At 38.7% G+C, this 27,109-nt stretch overlaps 1 protein-coding gene across 1 annotated transcript in view; it reads left to right on the forward strand.

Moving 5' to 3' along the window:
* Positions 1 to 4,820: 4,820 nt before the first annotated feature.
* MTRR (5-methyltetrahydrofolate-homocysteine methyltransferase reductase) overlaps positions 4,821 to 27,109 on the forward strand; it is a 780,817-nt gene continuing 758,528 nt past the window's right edge. Inside the window, exon 1 of the mRNA XM_044064883.1 lies at positions 4,821 to 4,937. The gene's annotated coding sequence lies outside the window, so the exon portion shown is untranslated. The remainder of the gene's footprint in view (positions 4,938 to 27,109) is intronic.

Consider the following 27,109-nt stretch of genomic DNA (forward strand, 5'->3'; position numbering starts at 1 on the left):
TTTATTCAAGAGGAGTGGCAGTCTCTGGGAGATATATCTGCCTCTCAAGCATGTTCTGTTAATGTCACAGGCTAGGTTAAAATCCCTAAAGCGAGTGACTCCTCTGCCATTAGGTTTGTGGATGTGCAACATTTCCATCAGTGCAGGGTCAGAGCCTGCTCTGTAGGCCAGGCACAAGACACTTCTCAGAAGCCAGTATGATACAGATTACAGTGACAGGGCCTTCAGTCTATCCACATACGTTATGGTTTGAAGAACCTGTATTTTCTTGTTGAGAAACCCCTGTGGTCTCTCCAGCTGCTGCAACTGTCTGATGAGGTGCATGCAAATGGGAGCATTGTATTCTATTAATGCTCTGCTGAGGTTCGAGTACAGAGGTGTTATCCTCAGAGTTTGATGCGATGTGATGCCCTTACAAGGTGCAAGTAGAAGGCTTTCCTTACCACTGTGGAAACTTGTTGGTCGAAGTTCAGATTGCTATCTAACTGTGTTCCGAGGTCTCACAACACTGGTTTGGAGCTTATTGGAGTGTTTGATTAGTAAGCAACCTGGGATGTTATCTGGTGCCAATGAAGCTGTGTTTTTAGCCTTGGAGAGTGGAGATATGACCTAATCTCTAGAGATGCTGTGCAGAGGACTGTTGTCAGGTATGCTTTGAGGTATGGCCTATGAATCTGGGGGGGGGGGGTGACGTTTTCACCAAATCTGTTAGCTAGCACATTTACAGTTTCTTCCAGTGCAGCTTCATGTTTAGACTCCTAACACTGAACAGCAGACCATTGAGTTTGCCTTCAGTGGATTTTTTTACATCAGAATTTTTGTTGATTTGAAATTGCCTAAAAAAGGTATTATGGAGAAGGCAAGCACCTTTGCCAGTATCCGACAAACTAGAGGACACAAGTGCAGACCATCTCTGGCAAAATAGCATGGCCTGTCAACCATTCCATTCCAGGCTGAGAGATACTGAATCACCCTGGACTGACACCAGAAGCTAAGCCAATTGTTGATGTCAATCATTTCTTGTTTATATTGTGGCATTATCCTGGGTGATGGTACATTCTACACATATTCACTGTGCAGTCTCTACTGTATCATGTTGGTATGTGATTAGTGTTCATACTACAACTGTCTTCATTGACATGCCATCATCTGCTATACATTACCATGTTTCACCTGTCCTCTTTCCCTATGTTCAGTCCTACAAGTCATCTGTGTGTCCCTATTCAGTACACACACTTCTCCTGACTGTCTATTTATAATGCAGTCTATGTACCCTTACTGATAATTTACACAACCTTTTGCTGAGCATGCCTGAAACAGGTGTCCACAATACTCTGCACTGTATACACTGTTATGTAATGTGTTGGAAATATATACATTGCTGTATTAATAATCCTGGTAATCACTGTGGCATTTTGCACAAACACGATGACATAGTTTGCCCGTGGGTAAACAGGTTTACAAGTCTGCTGCTGTCCATGTCGATTTACATGGTTTCCTGGTCAGCAGCAGTGTTGCTAGCTATCAAACCATATTTGTTTATGTTTAAATAAGGTTCGCAGCATGAATATGCAATTAGCTCTGCTGCTCATCCCATAAACATGTGAATTCCATGTAGGCTTTGCAGTAAGCCTACACAGAGTTTACCATTTTATCAAATAATTCTGCATATTACAATCTCAAATAGATTATTCAATCAGTATCTGTCTATACCCAGTGTTAGATATTTAAAAAAGATTTCAAAGCTGAAAATATGTACTTTAAAGCACCAGGAATACACTGTAAGTCTAGGTTATACAGGTTCCATGATACGAGAATTTGTTTATGAAAGTTTAGTAAAAATATAATTTGGGGTTCTTGTGCATTATAATATTTTATAGCATTTGTGGAAAGACTATGACAGCACTATCATTACAGTAAAGAATACCTCCTACTGATAGCATTGCTATTTGTACAGTTTGAACAGCTTTTATTGTTCACAAAATATTTACATTTGTTTAATCTGTGCTTTTTAAGTTTATTTTTCAGAAAAAAATCATGACTGCAAGCTCTGTGTAGGCTATTAAAGGTGTGACATTCCACATCACACAGGTGTTAATGAATTAAGGAAATGTATTGCAATGGAAATGGCACATAACAGGCTTAATTTACACCCTGTTTAGTAGGCACCACCATACCTATGTAACCTGTTTTTCCTACAAGGTGTTTCTGCCTTTGGCCCAGAGCAGAGCTTAAAATGAGTCAGTATCCCCATTGACATTAGCAACATGTATTTGTGGCAGCAGTTGCATTTTTATTAGGGTTACTGGCTGTTTCACTATTTGGGTAACCTTTTTGATGTTTTTGCAGTGACAGTTACAATGTATTGTCCACAGAAACAATGACCATGCAGGGATATTCTTTTTGAATTTTTAAACCAGCATCCCTCTCAACTGTCCAGATTTTCACAGAAAGTCCAAATTTTTGCCTCTTGTTTTTGGTTGGTTCCTCATAAAATTTATGGTTTTCTGGCAAGTCCTTGAGGTCTGAAGTTTTACTAAATAATGACAGATATTTGGTTTTCAGATATGAGGAAAGAGTCCAACTGGGTATTCCTAGACTTGGAGAAAGCGTATGACAAGGCCCCAAGAAAGCTGATTTAGGCAGTATTGCAGTGGTTCAAAGTTCCAGAAACATTGGTAGAATTAGTGCAGGCTATGTACAATGACCCAATAACTCAAGTACGAACAGTGTTCGGTCTCATAGAAGGGTTCCCAGTAGGCATGGGTGTACACAATGGTTCAGCTCTGGGCCCACTGCTGTTCATACTGCTGATGGACTACACTAGCAAACAGGTCAGAAGGGACAAATTAACAAAGTTGCTGTATGCAGACGATGTGGCATTACAGGCAGACTTTGAGCAAGAACTTCAGCAAAGGAAACTGGAATGAAATGCAAAACTGAAGGAACATGGGATGAAATTAAGTACAAATAAGACTGGTAGTGGCAGCAAATTGGGGAAATCAGAAGATAAGACTTGAAATAGAAGGTAAGATAGTGGAACAGATTAACAGCTTCAAGTACCTGGGAGGGGTGGTTTATGAGAAGGGAAGCCCGAATGAAGAGATCAATGCAAGAATCAGAGGGACTGCAGCCAAATGGCATAGAGTGTCAGGTTTAATGTATGACAGAAGAATGCCAAAGAAGCTAAAAAGTAAGGTGTACAAAGCAGTGGTGTGACCAGTACTACTGTACAGTGCAAAAACCTGGGCAGTAAAGACAGAGCAGATGAGAAAGCTAGAATTGATGAAAATGAAGTGTCTGTGAAGGGTGGTAGGATACACACTGTGGGACAGCCGAACAAATGAGGACATAAGAGCAGAAGCCAAAGTAGCTCCAACTGTAGAAAAGATCAAAAAGAACAGATTACAGTGGTTTGGGGGCACATGTGCAAAAAAGCAGAAGACAGTCTGGTGAAAAAGATTTGGGCTAGACAGGAAAAAGGTAAGAAGAAATTATGGCATCCAGCAAAGAGATGGAGCAAAGAGATGTATGGACTGTGTGACAGATGTGTTACAGTCAGGCATGAGTGACAAAGAAGGCAAGAGTGTGGCATTGCACTGAGAGACATGGGGACAGCTGACACAACACACTGACCCCATGCATACCTCTCAAGTGTACCTCATTACAAGGAACGTACCTCATTTGGGGTCTTAAAAAGTTCACGTTCCTCAAAGCTCCCCAAAGTTCCACACTGAAAGACTATCACACATTCAGTGTTAGGAATTGTTTTAAGTGATATCCATGGTAAATAGAAATGAATCATATTAATTCATTAATAGATCCTCTTTCTAAGTAAAACCAGCATATTTTAACCATCCTATGGCCTTCCTATTTGAAATTGTTAGTAAGTCATTAGTATGTGGTCCACATTGTGCCCATTATGAAGGCTAGTGTACCTCATTTTGGAAATGGAAGGTTGAGAGCTAGGACTCCATGTAGAAAATGAGAAAAAAGGGTTGATCACCATGATTTTGGTTTCAGGCTTCATATCCTTCAGAAAATACGTGATAATACAAAATCTGTCATTCTATCAACTTAACAGAAAAGTACCATGACCAATATTTAACAATTGTCCCTATTTTTGGACCTTTGACTATTTTGTGTTTTGTACAGATTTCTCGCACAGAGAGGTTGAGCGAGATTGTTATTACCCATCAGCTTTCTAAGGCAACCAACAGTTACAAATCTTTAGTAATTATACAGTGTCATATCCAAAGACGACAAATAACATTTGCTAAATCTAAGATACCATGTCGCCATCAGGACCCGCAACAATGTTTATGCACTTTATCGATCACAGCCTTCTGCCTGTGTAGCCTAAATAAAATAACGTGTGACATAACACAATCATGAAGGATAACCACAGCATCAACGCTAAGGGTGCTAAAAGGGGTCCACTCCCCGCATACTACTTGAATCCCAAAGCACTATGAAAATAATGAGAGAAAACGTACCCTTGCAAGTGCAACTATGCTTCTCAGCTGTTCTGATTTTTGTCTAATATTTTTGGCCTGTCCCTCATACACTTTGCGTTTTTCTGGCAAATTACTGATTAAATAACATATTTGTAAATCAGACATCATAACCTTAATAAAACAACACTAACACAAATCATCCTAATCTAGCAAATACGAGTGGTTACGTTGACCAATTGAGCTACAGCTTGAAAATGACACCTTTCCCCCGCCCTGTATTATAGTATGGAGATGGTTGGTGAACGCATTTTATTGGTGTCCTTGCGATTGGTTAAGAATCTGATTATGGGTTTTGTAGTTCTTCGAAGACGGGTGTATTGGGTCAGCCTGGTTTGGAAAGTAGGACGTTGTGTGGTAAAAGGACGTGTTTTTGAGTGCTTAAGGTTGTAAATGTATTCGTAGCCGCTTGCCCAAAATAAGGTATGACTTTACTGGTATTTATAGGAGTATTGCTGTTTTGATGTTTATAATACAGTTGTCCATGTGTGTCATTGAGCTGGTGTCAATGGTTGTCGATGCCTTGTGTATTTTGTAAAAGTTGTCACTGTAGTAAGTTTAACTATTAGTGCAGAAAACACTAATATTCTTTCCTGCTACAGTAGTGAGTACTTGTTCGATGTCGTGCTGTAAAGTCTATTTTGTAAGAGTACAAGATGAAGTTAGCAGTTTTATTTGTGAGACCATACATACTGAACTCAAATATGTATTTTAATACGTCTTATCGAACATTTTTTTCAGTATACTGCTGTATATATTGAAATTTAAATATCTATCTGAGCTCGTCTTTTGTAACAGTTTTTTTCATTATTCTTTAAGTTAACATCGTAGATAGATTGCTTTGGTAGTTAGGCTTATTACTGTCTCAGAGCGGTGGGAACGTTGGCTTAAGGCGATGGTCAGTAGTAATGTGACACGCCAACTCCATGTAGAAAATGAGGAGTAGGGGTTATGCTGATTTCTATCACAGAATGACTGAGAACCATGTGATGTGCCTAGTAAGTAGTAAGGGCTCTGTATGGGAGCGTGAACCTGACTGAAGTTCAACATGTATTTTTATAAGGCAAGAGGGTAATCTCCAAGTGTAGTACCTCGCAGGATGCGCAGTAGCAAATCCCACCCTGTGACTGACTCAAATAAGTTCACCAAGTTGAGCAGGCATGATCTACCCTTCACAAAACCAAACTGTGTGTGATCCAGAATTTGGAGATTCCCTATATCCTTGTTTATTAGTTCCATGATGATGTGTTCATAGCTTTGCATATCAGACTTGTCAGGCTAATGGGGCGATAGTTCCCAGAGTCTGTAGTTGCTCCTCCTTTGTGGAGAGGGATGATTGTAGCAGTGTGCCATTCGGTAGGGGCAAAGCCTGAGGTGAGGCTGTGATCGAACAGGACACACAGGTGAGGTGCCAGTTCACTCTGTAGTTCATGTAGAACACAACCAGGGATATTGTCAGGTCCCAGTGAAGCTGTATTCCTGGCCTTGGACAGTGCTGTTTTAACCTGTGCAGCAGTATTGGGTGCCTGGCAATCTACTGGTATTGTGTTTGGTCCTTTGGGGAGGTAGAGGGGGGTAAAGTTGGCACTGAATCTGTCTGCCAGTATACTGGCAATATCTGTTGGCTTGGTATAGGAGGTACCATTGTGCAGTAGCTCAGAGTAAATCTGAGTATTGCCGTGGAGATTCTTTATAGTTTCATAGGTTCATAGTTTGGTACTAGGCTATCAGTCCTAGGGCCTGTACAAGCCTAGCCATAACAATTCCCTGGATATTTCTTCCCACAATATTTACTTCCCTGGACCCCTGTCTAACAGGGCGACTGACGATTTACTTCCCTGGAACCCTGTCTAGCAGGGTGACTGGCGTGATACTAGGCTATCAGTCCTAGGGCCTGTACAAGCCTAGCCATAACAATTCCCTGGATATTTCTTCCCACAATATTTACTTCCCTGGACCCCTGTCTAGCAGGGCGACTGCCGATTTACTTCCCTGGGACCCAGTCTAGCAGGGTGACTGGCGTGATCCCCGGAGTGATTTTCTATCTCCCATCCAGTCGTCAAGATTCCTTTTGAAGAACGCTAAGGAGGTGCTCTGCGTTACATGTATGGGCAGTCTATTCCAGAGTATGGTGAGTCTCTGGATCAGGAACCTATCCCTCCAGCATGTTTTGTTTATTGTGATGACAAGGTTTAGATCCCTGGAATGTGTGGCTCTGAGGGACTGGGATTTCTTTAAGTGGAGCATGTCCAACAGCTCAGGGTTTGACATGGCCTTGTATGCTAAGCAGAGATCGCCTCTGAGTAAACGATATGCCACAGAGTATAGCTGGACTTATTTTAGACAGTCAGCATAGGGCATCTGCTTTAGGCCTGTGATTCTTTTAGTGAGGTATTTCTGTGGTCTTTCCAGCTGTTGCAGATGTCGTGTGAGGTACATACCAAACAGGCCATTGACCGTTGTACTTTATAATATGTGTAATGAGGGATGAGTACAGTGGGACAATGACCTCCTTTTTTTCTGGATGAAAAGCCCTTAGTGATGAGGTGTGCTACATAGAAGGATTTCCTGACTGTTGTGGTGATGTGGTTCTCAAAGGTGAGACCACTGTCCACCTGCGTCCCCAAGTCTCTCATAACACTTTCAGTGTTTATTGTACTGCCACCTTTGTGGTAATTCATGGGTACATGGTTTTTCCCAAAGGGGATAACTATACATTTCTTGGCATTAAGCTTGCGCCCATTGCTCTGGTACCAAGCATCTATTTCTGTAAGGCCCTTTTGTAGAATATCCACATCATTTGGGGATTCAATAATGGCTCCCAGTTTGCAGTCATCTGCAAACTTTGTTAGCCAGAGTCCCTTAGTGTTGGCCTGTACTTCAGAGAAGTAGATGCCAAACAAGAGCAGTCCCAGGACTGAACCCTGAGGTACTCCACTTGTCACTTGTCTGGAGCTGGATTTGGAGTTGGCTACTTTTACAGTCTGGGTTCTATCAGTAAGCCAGTTGGCAACCCATCGAGTGATGTAGAGATTTATGCCCAGCTTAGTAAGTTCATCTATGATTCCAGAGTGGGGCATGGTGTTGAAGGCCTTGGCGAGGTCCAGATAGGCTGTATGGGCCGCCTTACTCTCGTCCACAACTCTGGAGACTGATTTGAAGAAGTCAGTCAGGTTCAGGAGACAAGATTGGCCCTTTATGAACCCTAAACTGGGTGGGGTTCAGTGTGTGAAGGTTGCCAATGTCTTTGTTTATAAGTTCCATGATAATGCGTTCCATGCCCTTACAGATCAGGCTCATCAGACTGATGGACAGTAGTTCCCAGGATCCAAGGTGGATCTCCCCTTGTGGAGTGGGATAACTGTAGCTGTGCGCCACTCAGTGGGCACGAAGCCTAATGTGAAGCTGTGATTAAACATGACACTTAGGTGAGGTGCCAGTTCATTTTGTAGTTCATGTAGTACACAGGCCGGGATGTCATCTGGTCCCATGGATGCTATATTCTTAGCTTTGGAGAGTACAGTTTTTACCCGTGTGGCCATGATTACCGGAATTTGGCAATCTTTTGGTATTGAGATGGGTCCTTTAGGGGGTGAGAGGGGGGTGAAGTTGGTACTAAATCAATCTGCCAGGATATTGGCAATATCTTTGGGATCAGTATATTCAATGCCATTCTGTTGTAGCTCAAAGCAGGTCTGAGCATTGCCATTTAGATTCTTGACATAACTATAGAATGCCTTGCAGTTGTCTTTGGAATCTTTGGCAATTTTATTTTCCTAACTAGCTTTGGAGGATTTTATGGGGGATCTCAGCTACTTACTGAGGCTGGTAAGAGAGTTTTTTGCATCCTGGGATTTTCCTCTTTTCTGCAACAGTTTCTTCCTTCTGTTGTATAGTTTGTTTATGGCAGAGGACCATCAGATTGGCTTACTTTTTTTGGAGGAGAGGGTCTTTACGTAACTATAGAAGGGCTTGTGGTTGTCTTTACTATCTGCTGCAGTTCTGTTTTCATAGCTAACTTTAGAGGATTTGATGAGGGATCTCAACTTTTTGTTGAGGCTGATAAGGGAGTTTTTCCAGTCTTGGGACTTTGCCTTATTCCACATCAGTTTCCTCCTTCTGTTGTAAAGTTTGTTTATGGCAGGGGACCACCAGATTGGCTTCTTTTTTGGAGGAGAGCGTCTTGATTCTATTGGGTCTAGTGAGATCCATGCATTTGTGTACGTGTTCGTACAGTGCATTTGTGTATGATTCTGTGGTCACGGAACTATTCTGCATTTGCATGGGTGCCGTGAAGTTGACCACCTCTGTTTTTAGGAGACAAAAGTTAGCTTTGGAGAAGTTTTTCATGGTGGTTACCTTTGCGGGAGGGTGGGTGGGGTGTGTGTGAATTCCCAGGGTGGTTAGTTTGTGGTCAGATCTAACCAGGGAGGAGCTGACTGTTGGTGTTGAGGAACGGACGCCCATGTTAGTAATGACCAGGTCAAGGATGTTGCTACCTCTAGTGGGAGTAAGGATGATCTGGTCCAGGGCATTGGAATTAATGAACTCCAGGAAACGTTGGGCAAGTGTATTGGTACATGAGTAGTTTACCCAGTTAATGGAGGGGTAGTTGAAGTTGCCTAGTAAGAGAGTATTAGGTCGGACCCTAATATTCTCCAGGGTGCTTAGGAACGTGGAGTGCGAGTCTTGGGACATGGTTGGGGACTTATAGCAGGCTACGACCTGAATCGCTGTCTTACCCAATGTTAGCTGCACCTGAAGTATCTCTGATGCTTCATGTTGGGCTACCAGTCTGGAGGTGTGCGCATCCTTTATGAATATGGAAATTCCACCACCTTTGGAACTTCGGTCCAAGTTCTGGGGCCGAAAGGTGTGGAATGAGTTAAAGCCTGGTAGTGCAGGGGTGCTTTCTGCTGCCTTGAACTAGGTCTCTGTTACAGCACAAATGTCGATGTTCTCCATTTTAAGGAGTGCTTCAAGTGAGTGCATTTTGAGATTTAGACTTCTAGCATTGAGCATCATGACCTTCAGATTGCATTTGTTTGTAGCTGTTACAGTGGTAATTTGGCCTTTGGAACACCACCTAAAAAGTCACTATAGGGGTTGCAAGAGCCTTGGCCAGTATCTGGAAGCCCATATATGAAAATATTGATGTGTTAAATGACTTGCTATATAAATACAGAAGTTTAGATTTAGATAATGTATATTTGAAGGAATGCATTGGTATGAATATAGTTCCCAAAGGTTTAAGAGTTTGGAAATTTCCAAATAATGTAGAACAAGATTCAGAATTTCATTATGAGTTATTAGATATGTTTAATAAGTGTGGTTTGGATTTAATGAAGGCTATCATAAAAGCAAAGAAATATGGTGTTACTTATGGAAAACATTAATAAAGTGAATGAACACATAAATGATTTAATGTTTACAATAGATGAACATAAGAAAAATTATTTTTAGTTAGGGAACATATTGACAATAAATGTCAACAAATCATGTTAAGAAAGAAAAAGAAAATCGATAGGGATAGACAGGATTATCTACACAAGACACATTACCCCCGACCTAGACAAACTAATTATTGGTTTAATAGGGAGAATATGGAACCCCTGGTAAACCATAGGGACGAACAGAATTGTTATAATAATGATGTTCAAAGAGAGGATAGGAACATCTTAGCAGGACCCTTTAGAGCACTCTCCCCTCCGGAGATCCGAAAGGATTTGGAATCAATCACCAGTGAATTATCGGTGGAACCAAAGGAGGGGGAAGGGCGGAGACAGATTTTAAATGAAACATTGTTGGAAGAAAATAACATTATACAAGAAAGCTTTAAGTACACCTATCAGGGGTTTCATATATTTAACTTTAGTGAAATAGAAATAAATAAAAATCACTTTTTGTTATTATCTAAAGGCTTACATTTTGTTCCATCCAAAAAAATATGACATTAGTAAGACCTTAATTGATTTAAAAATGTATTTGAGGAAAATCAATTTTCAGTTAGTATTTGAAGTGAAAGGCACAGGAACAAATAAAGGTACCAAATTACAAAGGGCAAGTGTCTTTAATCCACCATTACACCCCCAGTTAAGAAACTTGGAAACTAATATTGAGCATGAGATAAGGAACTATTTGAATAAGCACAGATTTCCTCCAAATTTAACACACAGTGAAAAAGATATTTTACAAGAGTTAAAAGAAGACAAACAAGTGAAAGTTATGAGGCCAGACAAGGGAGGAGGGGAATAGTTATCATGGATAACATTATGTACGAGGCTAAGATGTTAGAAAATTTGCAAGATTATATGAAATACAGAGAGGTGTCTAACAATCCTATTCATATTGCCTATAAAAAGATATATATGACATTAAATGATTTACTGCTAGAGGGTTTCATTGATAAAAAAAATTTAATTTTTATATAATCCTCAGCCAAGGGTTCCATCAATTTTTTGGATACCGAAAATTCATAAGAATATTCATGATCCACCCCTTAGACCTGTAGTAGCAGTTGAAGGTTCAGCTACTACTTTTTTAGCAAAATTAAAAGACCTAGTCATGGAAAATGAAATTATCTTGAAAGACACTTGGGATTTTTTGAGAAACATTACTCAAGAAATATATAATGAAGATGTAATGTTTGTTACTATTGATATAGTAGATTTGTTTGGATCCATTCCTCACAATATAGGAATAGAATGGCTGGAGGAATATTTGGGAGAAGTAGTGTGTTTTGAGTAATGATGAAACACACATTTGTTCTACACTTATGGAATTAGTACTAGAGAGCAATTTTATTTTTTTCAAGGAGAATTTTATCAACAGGTTAGTGGTGTGGCCATGGATACTAGATGCGCCCCTATGTATGCAAATTTGGTGCTACTATGTGGGAAAAGAAAACAGTAAATATAGAAAATGTTGGATGTTGTACAAATGCTTTTTAGATGATATTTTGTTATTTTTTGGAAAGGAACATTCCAGTTCTTTTTGGAATTCTACCAATACATAACTGAGTCCACTGAATTTCTGAGATTTACATACAACATAGGACATAAGGAAATAGATTATTTAGATGTCACCATATATAAAAAAGAGAACAAATGCAATTTAGAAGTGTTTTGAAAGCAAACTTTAGTGCTCACCCCTATCATCAGAAAAAAAGGTATAATCAAGAAAACGAGGAAGAATTTCAAATTAGAAATGAAGTCATACAAGAAAGAACGAATATATTTGCACCCATTTTAGGTGTTAATTAAATATGGGTGACGCATACAACAACAAAAAAGAAAGTGATGATGGAGAAGATTCATTTAGTTCAGCATTTATTACTGATTATAGTGGTGACTCTAAAATTATTTGTCAAGTCATTGAACAGGAATGGTTTAAGTTTAGCAAATTGACAGATTTAAAGTTGAATTTTGATACACCCTTTAAGTGTGTCTATATAAGAAGGTTTAATATAAAAGCCAACATAAAAATAAGAGAACTGCAAAAAAATGTAGACTGGGGACTTTTAAATGTGGTAGATGCACCCAGTCTCTCTCTCTCTCTCTATATATATATATATATATATATATATATATATATATATATATATATATATATATATATATAATAAAGAATCTATTAGTTTAACCTCGAGGAGCAAGATTATTACAGCAAAACAATACAGTAATTGTGAAAGTATGGGTGTAATATACTTAGCTTTGTGTACATGTCAAGCGTTTTACATAGGTAAAACAGAGAGAAAATTAAAAAGGAGAATATACAAGCATTTAAATGCTATACATGCACATAATATTAATAATGCTTTATATAAACACAGTATACAATGTGACAGGGTGAACTGTAAGTTTTTTATACTTGAAGAAATTCCTAAAGATGTGAGGGGTGGTATGTGGGAAACCAAGATTGAGTACAGGGAATTATACTAGCAAAATTACTTAGAGGCCACTAGATTCCCTGGTTTAAATGATGCAGTTTCCCTAGCCCCAGTTCTTAAGGGCAGCTAGGCTGTAAAAACAACATATAAACATACCAAAAAATATCTACGTGTTTTTATTTATATTAAATTACAATAACATAAATTACAATAACAGTATTTTATTTCTTAGTTCATTCAGTCTTTTAAATTAGTTATTAATATTACCACTAGAGGGAGCTATTTTAAAGTAATAAAGATATGTTATTTATGTAACATGCCTCCGTGGTAGTGGTGCTGCGGTAGTGTTGTCGCTTTACAGTAAGACGCTGTCCGGTTCGATTCTCAGCTAGAGCGTCTTCTGCGTGGACACATGCGTGAATGGGCGTACCTTCGTTAAAGGTTGTGCGTCAGGGCTGGTAACCCGGCACGTAAAAATCAACTACCAATCATTAGCAGACCGGAGTTCCGCTTTGGCGTCCCCTAACCAGGAAAAGCCGAAAGACACAACAACAAAGATATGTTATTTATGTATTTATAACAGTGTATGATTAAGTTTTATGAATTTATTTCACTTTTATAGTATAGACAGATTGTTATAGAGTTATTAAACAATGATATGGTATATTTATTTAGATAAAATTTTAGAACTTAGTATTTTAACATGTGATGGTTTTATTGGTTGGTTTGAATTAGGTGAGGGTATATAAATAAGGCTGTTGGTGTTATTATCTGATGAAGTGACGAAAACGTATTGTGGATACTGCTATTGTTAATTCACTTTGGAGAGCCTTTATTGCTGCAATATAACTGTTTCGGGAAGATTTGCCTGTTTGTACTTACTTGGTGACATTCGTAGTGCTGAAGGATTGCATTTTAAGATTTAGACTTCTAGCATTGAGCATCATGACCTTCAGATTGCATTTGTTTGTAGCTGTTACAGTGGTAATTTGGTCTTTGGAACACCACCTAAATAAGGCACTGTGGTGTTCCAAGAGCCTTGGCCAGTATCCGGAAGCCCAGGGGTGACAGATACTGGATCCCCTTAGAACAACACCAGAAACTTAGCCAGTTGTTGAAATCAATCATTTTCTGCTTGTACTGTGGTAACATTCTGGGTGATGGTAGGATGCTGCTCAGGGCTAGGGTCATACCCGCCTAGGCTACATAATCCGAGAGCTCCTCCATGTCTCTTTTCATGTAGTCCAGGGAGGTACATCTCAGGTCATTCACACCCACATGTACAATGGCAGAGTCATATTTGTACCTGTTGTTGAGGGACCTGAGTGGGTGCATTATGTGGCGGATCCTGACACCTGACAGGCAGCTGACTGTTACTTTCTCCTTATTCAACCTAATGAGTGGGACATCAGTGTGTCTCACTATCCAGTCACCTATGACTAGTGTGTTGGGCATGCTGTTTTGCCTTTGGGGCTTTGGTTGAGTGGCACACTGTTTAGGAGAGTTATGTGTCTCGTGATTAGTGTTGTATTGTGGTGGTCAAGTGCATTTCTGCCTTGGAGGTCTCTGCTGCTTGGGTAGATTTTTATTGAGAGGCTGCATGACGGTGGGTGTGTGGCTTGTGTTTTTATGTGAAGGCATTGCTGGTGTGTGTTCTGGAGTGCTATATATTCCATGTGGTGCTGTGCAAGTGTTGACCTTATTCTCTTGACCAGTCTTGGCTGGAGAGTGTGTGGCTTCCAGTTTGGTATATAAGTGCATCTCTCGCAAGTCTGAGTGTTGGAAGGTAAGAGGAGAGGGTTGTCAGTGTACATATCTGTTTGATGGTATTTCCTGTAGGGGAGAGGAGGGTAAAACTGGAGCTGAATTTGTCATCCAACAAATTAGCTAAATCTTCTAACTGCATGTGCATGGATCCATTTAGAATCCATTCTTTATAGGTTTATAGATTAGTACTAGGCTAACTGCCCTTTTGGGCCATTTGAATACTAGCCAGTTACCCCATGTGAGAATCAAACCCTGCACCTTGTGTCTTTAAGGTAAACACCTTAACCATTATGTCATCCTCCCACCCCACACTACTGCATTCTGCCTTTGAGGTTTTGAGTGTAGCTCAGGAAAGCCGGGTCTATATCAGAAGACTGAAAGTTTAAAATCGCGAAAGCTCTAAAGAGCGAAAATGCCGGACATCGAAATCATTATTGTGGGGGGCTGCGCCCCCACACACCTGCTAAATATATATTCCAACTCTGAGATCGCACTACAGTGAGGAAAGGGGAAATATTCTTATCTTCACTGTACTGTGATCTCAAAAAAAAATACATCAAGGTCCAGCATTTTTGCTCTTTAGACCGTTTGCGATTTTAAACTTTCGGTCTTCTAATATAGACCCAGGAAAGCCTTATGGTTGTTCTTTGCCGGGGAGTCTATCTTTACCTCAGATGTGGTTGGTTTTTGCAGGCTTAGTTTGCCTTCTTATGACTTTGTTTAGATTGATGAGTGTTTTTATTATTTATGCTACTGGGCATAGCACTTTCTAATCTTGGCTATTACTTTTTCTCTTTTATTGTACAACCTGTTTGTTTGGATTCCACTGGGTGTTTATTTTTGAGTTGGTTCTGGGCTTATTCTGGGTGGGCACATCTGTCTATATGAATTTATTGACATGATTGTACAAGGATTCTGTGAACAATTCTGCACAGACAGGAATGTTCTTAGGGTTTGGGGGTTGGGGGCTTGGAATTTTGATATGTTATCCCTTAGTAGTAGTGAGTTTGCCTTAGAATAGTTCCTAAATGTTACTAATGAGTTAGCCAGGGTCACAAAAATGACTTTTTGTTATGAAAGAGACTGCTTTGTGTGTCTGACCTTAACAGAAAGGACACAACACGGGGTTTACAGCATTTTCCATATTTGTGAGTACTAGGTCAAGTATGTTTGCACCCCTAGTGGACATATGGACTGTATGGTCCAAGATGTTTATATTTACAAAGTCCAGGAATCTCTGAGCCTTTAAATTTGGGAACATGTAAGTATCCTAGTTTTATAGCTGGGTAGTTTGAAGTCGCACATGAAAATGGTATTGGCTTGAATTGTGAGGACCCCCAGTAAGTCCAAGTATGAGTTATATGTTACTTAGGTCATATAGGGTGCCCTATAGTTTGCTAGCTTGTGATAATGGACTCTGTCTGTGGAAGTGTAGACATGTGGGACTGCAAACATATCATCCTGTTTGACTAATCCTGAGGCAAGATTGTTGTTGTTATAAATTGAAATTCCTCCACCCTTGGTTCCTGCTTGTGCAGTAGCTTGCTTGAGTGTGATGTTTACATTCTCCAGGGTGAGGACAGCCTGGAAGGAGTGGAGTTTCTTGTTTAGGATCCTAGTGTTGAGCAGTAACACCTTTAAATTCACTTGGGTTTTGTCGCTAGTCTGGTCAGGGTAAAACAGAATAACAGTTGTGGGTTCAATTCAAACAGCTTTATTATGTACAAACACATCAGGATTGAAGCTTAGTAACTTACACTTAAAGAAACTTATAAACAAACTTAAATAAACTTATAAACAGACTGACTACCACACAAGCTCTGTTCTACATCCTCCCTCTTTGAGAAATAGCTTGTACATTAAAATGACAACATTGATTGACATGCAGTTGTATAGAAATGATCCTTTGACATACAGTTATACAGAACTAATTCTTTGACATGCAATCATACAAAACCAACTGCACAGCAACCTGAACAGAATTGTTTTATTTGTATTTCACACTGGGTCTAGAAATATGACCTGATAATGTGACATAAAAATTAGAACTAGGTCTAGCAACGGGGACTGTCTTTAAGGAATGTTCTACTTTGGAGACATCTGGGACATCATCAGGAATGGGGAATAGGTATTGAGTCATGTTCTTCAATAGGAACATTGTCTGGATTTTTCTAAAGTCTAGAGTCTGTATCACGGGTACAATGCTGCTATATCGATTCAGACATCGGAAGAAGATGCTTGTGGTTTCTCATGTATTCTATACCCTCAGATTCCACTAAGTAGGATCTTGTCTCTGCACATATACCTGTCACTTGACCAGTTCGATCAAAGCCTTTTGCCATTTGCATCCTCACTGTCCTTTTTCCAACGGATGAAGTAATCTGCTTGTTTCATCATAGCTGGACTTCTGAAAAGAATGCCTTTTAAATAGTTGGGCTTTGATTGCTCTGTTGTTTTTAGCATTAGGTACCAACAAACTAGAACTGATGGGCAAGGCTGTTCTGGTTGCCTAGATGTCTCTGAGCAGGTGAGCCAAGTAGGTTGTCACAGGATATATTTCTGAGATTAAGCAAATTCAAGAAGCTATCAGTATTGTTATGCTTTGACCTCTCAAGCAATTGCTTTGCACTCTGTCCTGCATGTTCAGCCACACCATTCGACTGTGGGTATACTGGACTGCTAGTAATATGGATAAAGTCCCACTCTTTTCAAATGTCTGGAATAATTGACTGGTGAACTGGGTACCATTGTCAGAAATAAGTTTGTGTGGACTACCATGGACTGAGAAATTATGTTTCAACTTGGTAATAACAGCACTGGATGTTAGGTTAGGTAGCAAATCGATCTCAAACCAGTTTGAAGAGGAGTCTACCAAAAGTAAATCCACTCAAATATTTATGTCAGCAGCTACTGTTGACAAAGGCAGTTCAGAAATCTGGTTTAGCTGAAATGTCTCTCTTTGCAAATGTGGCTTAATACTATTGCATACTGAACAAGATGAAAGCACTATATCAAGTTTGACAGAGAAGGCCAAAATACTAGTCTTCTCACCCTTCTTTTGGTAGCTTCGGAACCTGGGTGGCCACGATGCAAAATCTGAATATACTCATATTATAAGATGAACGATAACTTTAGCAACTTTGAAATTATACCATCTTCCATCAGCATCTCATCTCTGTAAGGAAAATAAGGTTGCACTTCTAATGGTACATAACATTGCTCTGACAGCCATCCAAGGTTGATGAAGTGGTTGAGCTTTTGCAAAACTGGATCAGTCTTTGCAGCTCATCAAGTCTCATGGTAGAAAATTTACGCACTTCCATGACATCAGAGTCAAAATTCACTGCATTAAGCTGTTCTGTGGTATTTCTGGGATTTCTGGATAGGGTGTCAGCCAGATAAAGAAGTTTGCCTTTTGTATAGACCATTTTGAAGTTGTATTTTTGCAATCTGAGCATCATTCGTTGTAGTCTTGCTGGAGCTGTATGCATAAGCTTCTTTAAAATAGTGACTAGAGGTTGATGATCAGTCTCAATCTGGATAGATTGGCCATAAATATAATCGCAGAACATTGAACATATGAACACAATTGCCAAAAGTTCCTTCTCAATCTGAGCATATTGCATTTCAGTTTGGGTAAGTGTTCTAGATGCACAGGCTACTGGTCTGCCCTCTTGAAGAATAACTGCACCAATACCAAACTTTGAAGCATCACAAGAAAGAATCACTGGTTTATGGACATCATAGTGTCTCAACGTAGGTTGGCTAGTAATTTTCTGTTTGAGGTTATCAAATGCTTTCTGGTGCTGTTTCATCCATGACCAGGTAACATTTTTGCATGTCATCTCTCTCAAAGGTGCTGATAACTCACTAAAGGCAGGTATAAACTTGCCCAAATAGTTAACCATACCAAGAAAATGCTGTAGGGCTTGGACATTGTCTGGAGCTGGCATCTCAAGAATGGCTGCTTGTTTGGAAGGGTCTGGTCATAAGCCTGTACTGGTAAACAAATGATGTACACAAGTAACTTCTGGTAGCCTGAATTTACATTTCAGAAGATTGAGCTGTAAGTTCACATTACGCACTCTGTCCAGAACTCTTCTGAGGTTTCTGTTATGCTCTGCTTCTCCATTACCTCCAACCAGTAAACCATCCACTATTATGGCAGAAGGATAACCCATAGCACGCTGAAAGACTTCACTGGCAGAATTTATTCCAAAAGGTAATCTGGGAAATCTGTGTCTACCAAATGGAGTACTGAATGTAGTCAGTAGTGAAGATTTGTGATCAAGCATCACTTGCCAAAATGAACTCCTCCTTGCATCCAGGGCAGAAAAAAACAGTGGCATTTGGCATTTGGGCAGCAACCTGTTTGACTGTACACATAGGATGATGAGGCCTCTTTAATGCTTTATTTAGGTCTGTTGGGTCAATTCATATTCTGATTTCACCCGGGCTCTTCTTATGAGCAACCACCATGGAAGATACCCACTCGGTTGGTTCTGTGACTGGATAAATCGCACCTTGCTGCACCATCTTATCTAACTGGACCTTGACCTTGTCCTGCATAGCTATCAGAACTCTTCTCACTGGTCTGACCACTGGACTGGCCTCTGGGTTTATTTTCATGAAGTACACCACTGGAAGGTTGCCTAGCATAGCTATCAGAACTCTTCTCGCTGGTCTGACCACTAGACTGACCTCTGGGTTTATTTTCATGAAGTACACCACTGGAAGGTTGCATAGCTTGTCATTGAAAACATCAGCATAGTCTGAGAAAATAGCATTGGTGAAGCTGGAACTAGGATATGTGTTGACATGATGAACTTCTTTTGGTAAAGAAAGCAGTTTCATTTTTAAACTGTGTATGAGATCTAATAATGACTGCACAGGTCTTCTGACTATATAGAATTGCAAGCTGTAACTGTTCCCAGCCAAATAGCATGAAAGCATTATTGAGACTTTGGTATGAATCTCTTCCACCTCCATGAATAACAGACTTCGCACAATTAGCCAAATTAAGTTGCTTAGCAGCTCTTACTGTAGGAAATGATTCTGCTGACATAACATTACACTTTGAACCAGTGTACTTTAAAGTCCATGGGCTTACCATTGATGAGGACAGTACAAAACACTTTGCTCTTTGCCAACAAATCTACTGAATTAGCCTTTTCATCTACCACTGATGCACCATCTAGATAGAAAGTAGGATTGCAGTTTTGTACATGATCAACTTGCTTTTTTGAATTACCTTTCTTGGTAACCGAATGAGGCTTGCTTGATTTACAAAACTTTTGAAAGTGGTTCAATTTTTTTCAACTTGTGGCATTGCTGACCAAATGCTAAGCACTTCTCTGTTTTTAGACTCCTGACTGGCACTGCAATTACGACAGTTAACAGTAAAACTTGACTTGGGTTTTGCTGCCTCATTCTTGTACTGCACTGAGCAGGCCCGTTTTGCTGAGCTAGTCTTAGAACTTGCTGGAAAGTTACAGGTTGTCCCTGGAAAACTTGCAGGGGCTGCAGTTGCCATGTGCTTAAGCCCGTTTCTACTAGCCATGTGCTGCATGCTGTCTACGTTTGCTCTAGAGGCTACTGAAACCATGCTTTTATTACTTGCAAGCATACTCGTGTGCCTTTCTGTAAGCTCATGGATTTGACAAATCTCTATATAACTTTCCTCAATGTTAAATTACTGCCACAAAGCAAAAGCTCTCATTGCAGCATTATCAACACCACACAAAAGCCTGTCCTTTATCAGCTCATCTTTTAAATCAGCAAACCTGCACGTTTTGGCCTTATTCCTCAAGTCAGTGATATAAGCTGCAGAAGTTTCTCCTGCTTTTGGTCTCTTGTATAAAATAGGTGCCTCTCCAATGTAACATTTGTCTGGGGGTTACACATTTCCTTAAATTTACATTTCAAGCACTCAAGGTCCTTTCTTGATTCAGCCGGTAAAACAATATGGCAGTTTCCCCCTCTCCTGCATATACTGCTGATGCATACACAAATGAACGCTATCTTTCATTGGCCTCTGACCACACTAAGTTAAGCAAAATGAATGCCCTTGTACATGCATCTTTGTCAGAAAAAGCTGCTTGTATGAAAACATCATAGTCCTACTCAGATACTTTCCAATTCTCTGCATTATTATGATCAAACACAAGTGGACTGGGTCTGCGAAATGCCTGTGCCATATCAACACACAGTAGTGAAGACCCTTGAAATTATGTACAAACATACACACATATATGCCAGAAGTGTATACCAGAACTTGTAACTATGCCCAATAGTACAACAGACTCTCTGAAACAACTGTACTTTGCAAAATAAGTCTCTGTAGCACAAGAACACTTGGAAATCATTGTACTTTGTACTTTGTGAAACCACCCTTATCAATGTAAAAAAACACTTTGAAATGACTGCACTTTACAGATAAACTGTACATGGCACAAGAAGTTCAGAGTAACAAATGCTTTGAAATGACTGCACTTTGCAAATGAACTGTATACAGCACAAAAAAACTTTTCAAAATGGCTGTACTGGACAACATACCTCTGTACATACTTTGAAATGGTGGCACTCTAAGAATAAATGTACACAGCACAGGAAACTTGTAGAAATGATTGTATTCTGACTGCACTTGGTAAAATAGCTGTACTTTGCACACAGTAAACTCTTCGCAATAATTGCACTGTAATAATGCACACACTGCAAACAATTTGCACACTATTAGATTGAACAACTCTAGTTATGCTTTCACTTGCTTTGGTCAATGTGAATTAGTAGCTCATGCCAAAACGTGGTAATTTACTAAACAAGCATGCAGTCCCCTTGCCTTTCTATGCTTATTTTGCCCTTTTACTGTACTCATTATGCCCATTTGACCTTGTATAATGCTAATTATACTATTCTTCTGCTCATTTTACTTTAAACATGCTCATTATACAAACTGGAGGTAACTCTGAACCCCATATAAGCTTTTCTGATAATTTTATCAAATATTGTGGTTTCGCACATTTTTGTTAACTAGTAATGTGTTTTCTGCCTTTTGTTTGATTAATAATACATTCTGTGCTACCTGTTTGATTAATAATGCGTTTTGTGCCTTACAAATGCTTTGTATCATTTTCTTTGCAAAATAAATAATTTCTGCGAGTTTTAGTTGCCTGAAGTTCAATTCTGGCATTTTTTTCATCATTTGAGCACTGTATCACCCAGCCAGCTCAATATAACCTTCACTATCAACTCTGCATCTCATGGCTTGAAGAAGTTGCACTCCCAATCCCGGTTCTGACACCATGTCACTCGTCTGGAAAGGATAAAATAGACTAACAGTTGTGGGTTCAATTCAAGCAGCATGTACAAACACATCAGGATTGAGGCTTAGTAACTTAAACTTAAATAAACTTATAAACAGACTGACTACCACATGCGTACATGTTAACACTCTGGCTGTTCTCTCAAAATGGCACTGCTGTCTGCACGTTCTCACTGTTTATATGCATATGCCTACACTTGGAAATGTTTCTTAAAGTTACAACACATGCTCTGTTCTACAGGTTGGTTTTGTTATGTCAGAAGATTTGTTAGTCTGGCATTGCCTAATAAAGGCACAATGGGAGAGGACAATGTTTTAGTCAATATTCGAAAGCCTGGAGGGGACAGGTACATACCATCCTTGCCAAAGGAAAGTGTTCTGTTGACCACATCCTCCCACACTGACAAATGTTGTACCCCCCCCCCCCTTGGAATGACATCAGAAAGTAATCCAATTATTGAGATTAGTTATATTTTGCTGACATTATTGCACCATCCTTGGTGAAGATAGAGTGCTGCTTAATGCTAGGCACATATCAGCTGGGGACACGTAGTTCTAAAGTTTCCCTTCATATAGTTCAGGGAGGTACATCTCTGGTCATTTACACCCACATAGACTATGACTGAGTCATACTGGTATTTGCGGTGTAATGACTTGTGTGTGTGGGGGTGATTTGGCGGATCCTGGCCCCTGTTAAACAACTGACCATGATTTTCTCCTTATTCAGCCTGGCGAGCAAGACATCTGCATGTCTCACAATAGAGTCTACTGTGATTGAATATTATGTGATGTGTTTGCTTGCCTTATGGGCTTTGTAGTTGAGGCAATAATGGGTGTGGTTGTATGTGTTTGTGTTGGTTGTTCTGATGGAGTGCTTTTGGAGTTACTGAGGATTCTTTTTGTAGGATGAATGTCTAGGAAGTCTTTGGGATTTAGGAAAGTTGCTTTTAAGTGCCTCAGCATATGTTGGTCTATGTGCTGGGTCAGTACTGTGTGTGGTGGGTATAATGCTTATGTTACTAACAACCTGATTGTTTTTGTGTGAGAGGCATTGTGTAATTACATCTCTCACATACTATATCCAATTTCTGAGAATTAGCTGGTTGTCACTGAACATGAAACTGTTCCTGTATTGTCTCAGGATGTCCAAGTCTACAAACTGCTGGCAGAGAAATTGGGAAAGTACACATCCTTGGTGTCTGGCCTTTTTAGATGAACCACATAGGGGTCATACAGCAGCCTAACGTGGGTGCTGTGAGAGTAGAAACTACAACTAGGGTATGTATGACTGAAGTCCTGTGTTAGTGCTCCTCTGCACACAAATAAAGTTGTAGGGGAAGTCTTGTAGGTTTCTAAATTGCCTTAATTTATACAAGTACTGTTAAATGCCACTGCATGATGAGCAGTGGTATTTATAGACTCAATCAGAAGAGGTAACATGGAGTAAAAAGCTCTCTGGCCAATGAAATTATCTCACTTTAAGCATTGTGTGTTTCCCAACTTGGATAGACCAGGCTAGCTTTCTACTGCCACTAGAATTGCAGTCCCAGTCTTCTTAATGTAAAAAAAAAACTATTTGGTAAGTGCTTTCACAAGGACACTCCTTACGTCTTCAGGCACCAAAAAAAAAAAATCATTGAAACACCTTTAAAAACTTATTACATCACCATTACAATACTGCCACTTGCATTCATTCTTAGACACATTTATTATTAAATGCGCATATACAGCCTGTCTTCTTATGTTCTCTCATTTTGTACTTATTTCAATGCATGTCCTTTCAAGGTATTATTTTAAACTAAATCACTGAAAAACAATAATCTAAGATCCTAAAATACAGTTAAATACATTTACGTAGTTATCTACCGTACAAATGTAAACATTTCCTTTGCTTAAAACCAGTTCATATACATGAATGTGTTGCCATTTCATACCAGAAAAGTGCATATATAAAATCAGCACTCAATGTATAAACAACTTGTATATAGATCTTTTGTGATCACCATAAGTTACACAATACCAGGTCGTAGAGGAAATCCAAATGTTTTTTATTACTGCAATCAGATTAAGCAATTCCGGCTACAACATATAGCCTTCATCAGAATAAATTTCTTTCTAAACATTCACTTTTTTATAAAAAATATGAACCAATCACAGATACACAGCAATTAACATAATAATGAGCAATTACATTCTAAATCATTAATTACATTTTGTCTAAAACATATATCCACTTATTTTTATAAAACTTTAAAATATTGACTGAATTTATTTATAAATAAAATGCTGGAACTAAAATGTTCCAACCTACTATGTTGTAAAACAGTTATATATATATATATATATATATATATATATATATATATATATATATATATATGTTGTTATTTATGTATTATAATTTATGTTATACTCTTATATTTTATTATCTTTCTCTTGCAACACAGGGGCTATTGAAATGCTTTCATTTAAGCCAGGGAGGAACATGGCTGCTGTTTTAAATTACCACGGGGTTTCCCTCTTCTTCAAGAGATTTTTCCAGTCACTCCCCCTGGGATTAGGCTTAACCTGTTTCAAAATACCAAATAAAAACTTATTGAATTGGGAACAGACCAGTGAGTGTTTATATAATGAACTAGTTAACTTTTGTTTTTAATGTAATTTCCATGTTCATACATTCTATTCCTGAAAGCTTGTTCGGTCTTTCCCACATAGAATCCTGAACATGAGTTGCAGACTGCTAAGTATACAACCCCCTTGCTAAGACAATTCCCTTTAACAAACTCTGTCCTACTTTTCATTTTGTTGTCCAGAATAATGGCATTCTCTTTATTTATAAAAGAACATTGTCTACAGCTAACACACGGTCTTGTTCCTATAGTTGTCTTAATTCTGGGTTCCAACTTATGTTCTAACAGGCTTTTAAGATTCAATCCAGTTTTATTCACAAATTTGGGGCTTACACCTACCCTTTGGTATATCTCCTTGTTGGTTTTAAAATACTCCAGTTCTTTTGTAGGGTCTTTTTAACTTCATTTGTTAAATAATTAAATTCCAACACACATGCTCTTTTATATTTGCCAGTTTCTAAGTTTAAAGCATCATAATTATTCTGTAGCCCCACCCCTAAGAAGGGCAGATATACTATACCCCACTTATTGTACACTTCTAAAATTATTTTGTTGACCTATTCCTTGGGATATCCACTTTCCTCAAACATTGTTTGTATTTTATTTAACTCCTCATACAAATCTTCATGGTGTGATGTCATTCTCGCTACCCTCACTGCTTGTCCCTTAACTATGCTTTTTTGCGCTGTGGGGTGGTTACTCCCAAAATGCAAATATGTATTACAAAATGTATCCTTTCTATATATTCTGGATTTGTACATCCAAGTAATTAATAATTTCAGCATTGAAATTATATGTGAACTCTAAAAATTCTGTAGTTTCACCCAAATATGTCACAAACTCCACTATTTCTTCCTGTGTACCCTTCCATAAAACAAAGATAGCATCCAAAGATCTGGAATAAAGCATATGGGAGCACAAGCTGCCCCCATTGCTACTCCACAGATTTGTTGGTAATGCTCTCCCTCAAAGAAAATAAAATTATTTTCCAGTATTAAACACATCATTTCACATACCAAATTAATCTTGTGGTGCCCTAGTTTTGAATAGGAAAATTAATAACTCTTCAAAAAATTCTAAACCCTCTCTTTTGGGTATCACAGTAAATAGGTCTTTTATATCTATAGTAAGGAATGTCAAATTGTCCTGCCATTTCTCCTTTTTCAATGCTCCAAGAAATACCCAAGAATCTTTTACCACATGTTCTCTTTCATTCACTTAATGTTTTACTCAAGAGTCTACTAAAACTGCCAGAGGGTAGGTCTTTGATCTCCCTGCTGCAACTGTTGGTCTGAATGGTGGCCTATCGATGTTTTTGTGTATTTTGGGAATTCAAAAGAAAACTGGGATTATAGGGTCCTTAACATACAAAAACACATATAGTTCAATTTCTTTTCTTCTATTTAATAGATATTCCTCCAAATATGCGTTGATTCATGAATATGAAATATTAATCTGATTCTTTGAAACCATAACATAGGTTTCTTCATTGAATAATAAACTCTGCATTTCATCTGAATAGTCGGTCGCTTTGTATAACACTACCCCTCCCCCTTTGTCCAGGGTCATAACCTTTATTGTCCCATCTTTCCTCAGAGCCATTAAAAGGTTATATTTCTCCTTACTTAAGTTCCATCTTATTTTTCTGTTTTTGTTAACATCATGAATCTCATACAGTTCTTCCAAACCTACTTTTTCAAAGGTGTCTATTAAGGGATGAAGGGGTGGCTTATACACACTATTTTTATGTGTAATACCCCTACTACCTACTTGATTGTATGTTTCCACAGAAAATATAATATCAAAGTTTAATTTTCTTGTATATAATTTTAACTCTGTAATGTTGTCTACCAAACTAGCTTTTGTTAGGGGTACAAATTTAATTCCTTTAGAAAAAAGGTGAAAGTGGGTGTCTGTAGTACGCTGTTCTGTATAATTATATATAGTGAACCCATCCATTGTGTTCATTATTTTTTGTCTATCTACTGCTGATGTTAGTTCATTCACTAATATTTGTTCATTCTCTGGGACATGGGGTAATGTCGGTTCTATCCCCCTGTATTCATCTGTCTCTGGGATAACCTCTCCAAGCGACATAGTACTGGAAAATCCTGGTCCTGGGTCTCATTATTCACTATATCATTCCTAACCATATAATCTTCTCGTAACACTGGGCCTCGCCATGTGTATCAAGTCTATTATCTCCATAATTGTAATTTTGAGAATGAACAATATTTTCTACTGGATAAACTTTATTTTCTCTGTATTGTTTACTATCCCTCTCTAACTTTTTCTCTTTTTCTTGAAGAATAAATTATTTATTCTTCTATCAACCCTAACAAAAACTTTTGAGTACATTTCTCTATATTGAGGAAACAACAAATCTTTTTGTAATATTCTTATCCAACATTTCCACCTTTATTTTTTAACATCTTCCCTTTGTTGCTCATAATAAAAAACATTTTTTTTACAATGTTGATACCAGTTTCATCAAATAATGTAAAAAAATCTTTCAAAACATTTTCATTGTAATTAATCCCAAAAGGAATTTAAATATTCTCAAACCTTGTGGAACAACCTGCAAATTTAGACATTCATTCAGGTATGCAATATCCAGTTCCAGAGATTTTAGTTTAAACTACCTTTTTTTCTAAAAAATAAATCATATCTTTCAAGGATGAAAATGTTGCTTTTACTTCACCATTCCTGTCAGAAACCTGATTACTTTCCATAACAGCTTGCCCAGCATCAGAGAATACATACTTCCTATTTAATAAATAAGTATAACATTTGTCACTGAATTCCAATTGTACACCCCCTGGTAAACCCTCATTGACCATTTGTCCATTGTCAAAGTCTCTCCGTATTGCCGATAATGTTACTTGCTATAAACTGATTACTGCTACCATTGGTAGCTTGTTTACTAGTTCCCGGTCTCTCCTGGTCGCTGTAAAAGTTAAAATCCACAGTACCTGAATTGGAAGCCGCT

This window comes from Protopterus annectens, chromosome 3.part0 (genome assembly GCF_019279795.1).
Source record: "Protopterus annectens isolate FY-2018-M chromosome 3.part0, PAN1.0, whole genome shotgun sequence".
NCBI classification, from domain to species: domain Eukaryota; kingdom Metazoa; phylum Chordata; order Ceratodontiformes; family Protopteridae; genus Protopterus; species Protopterus annectens.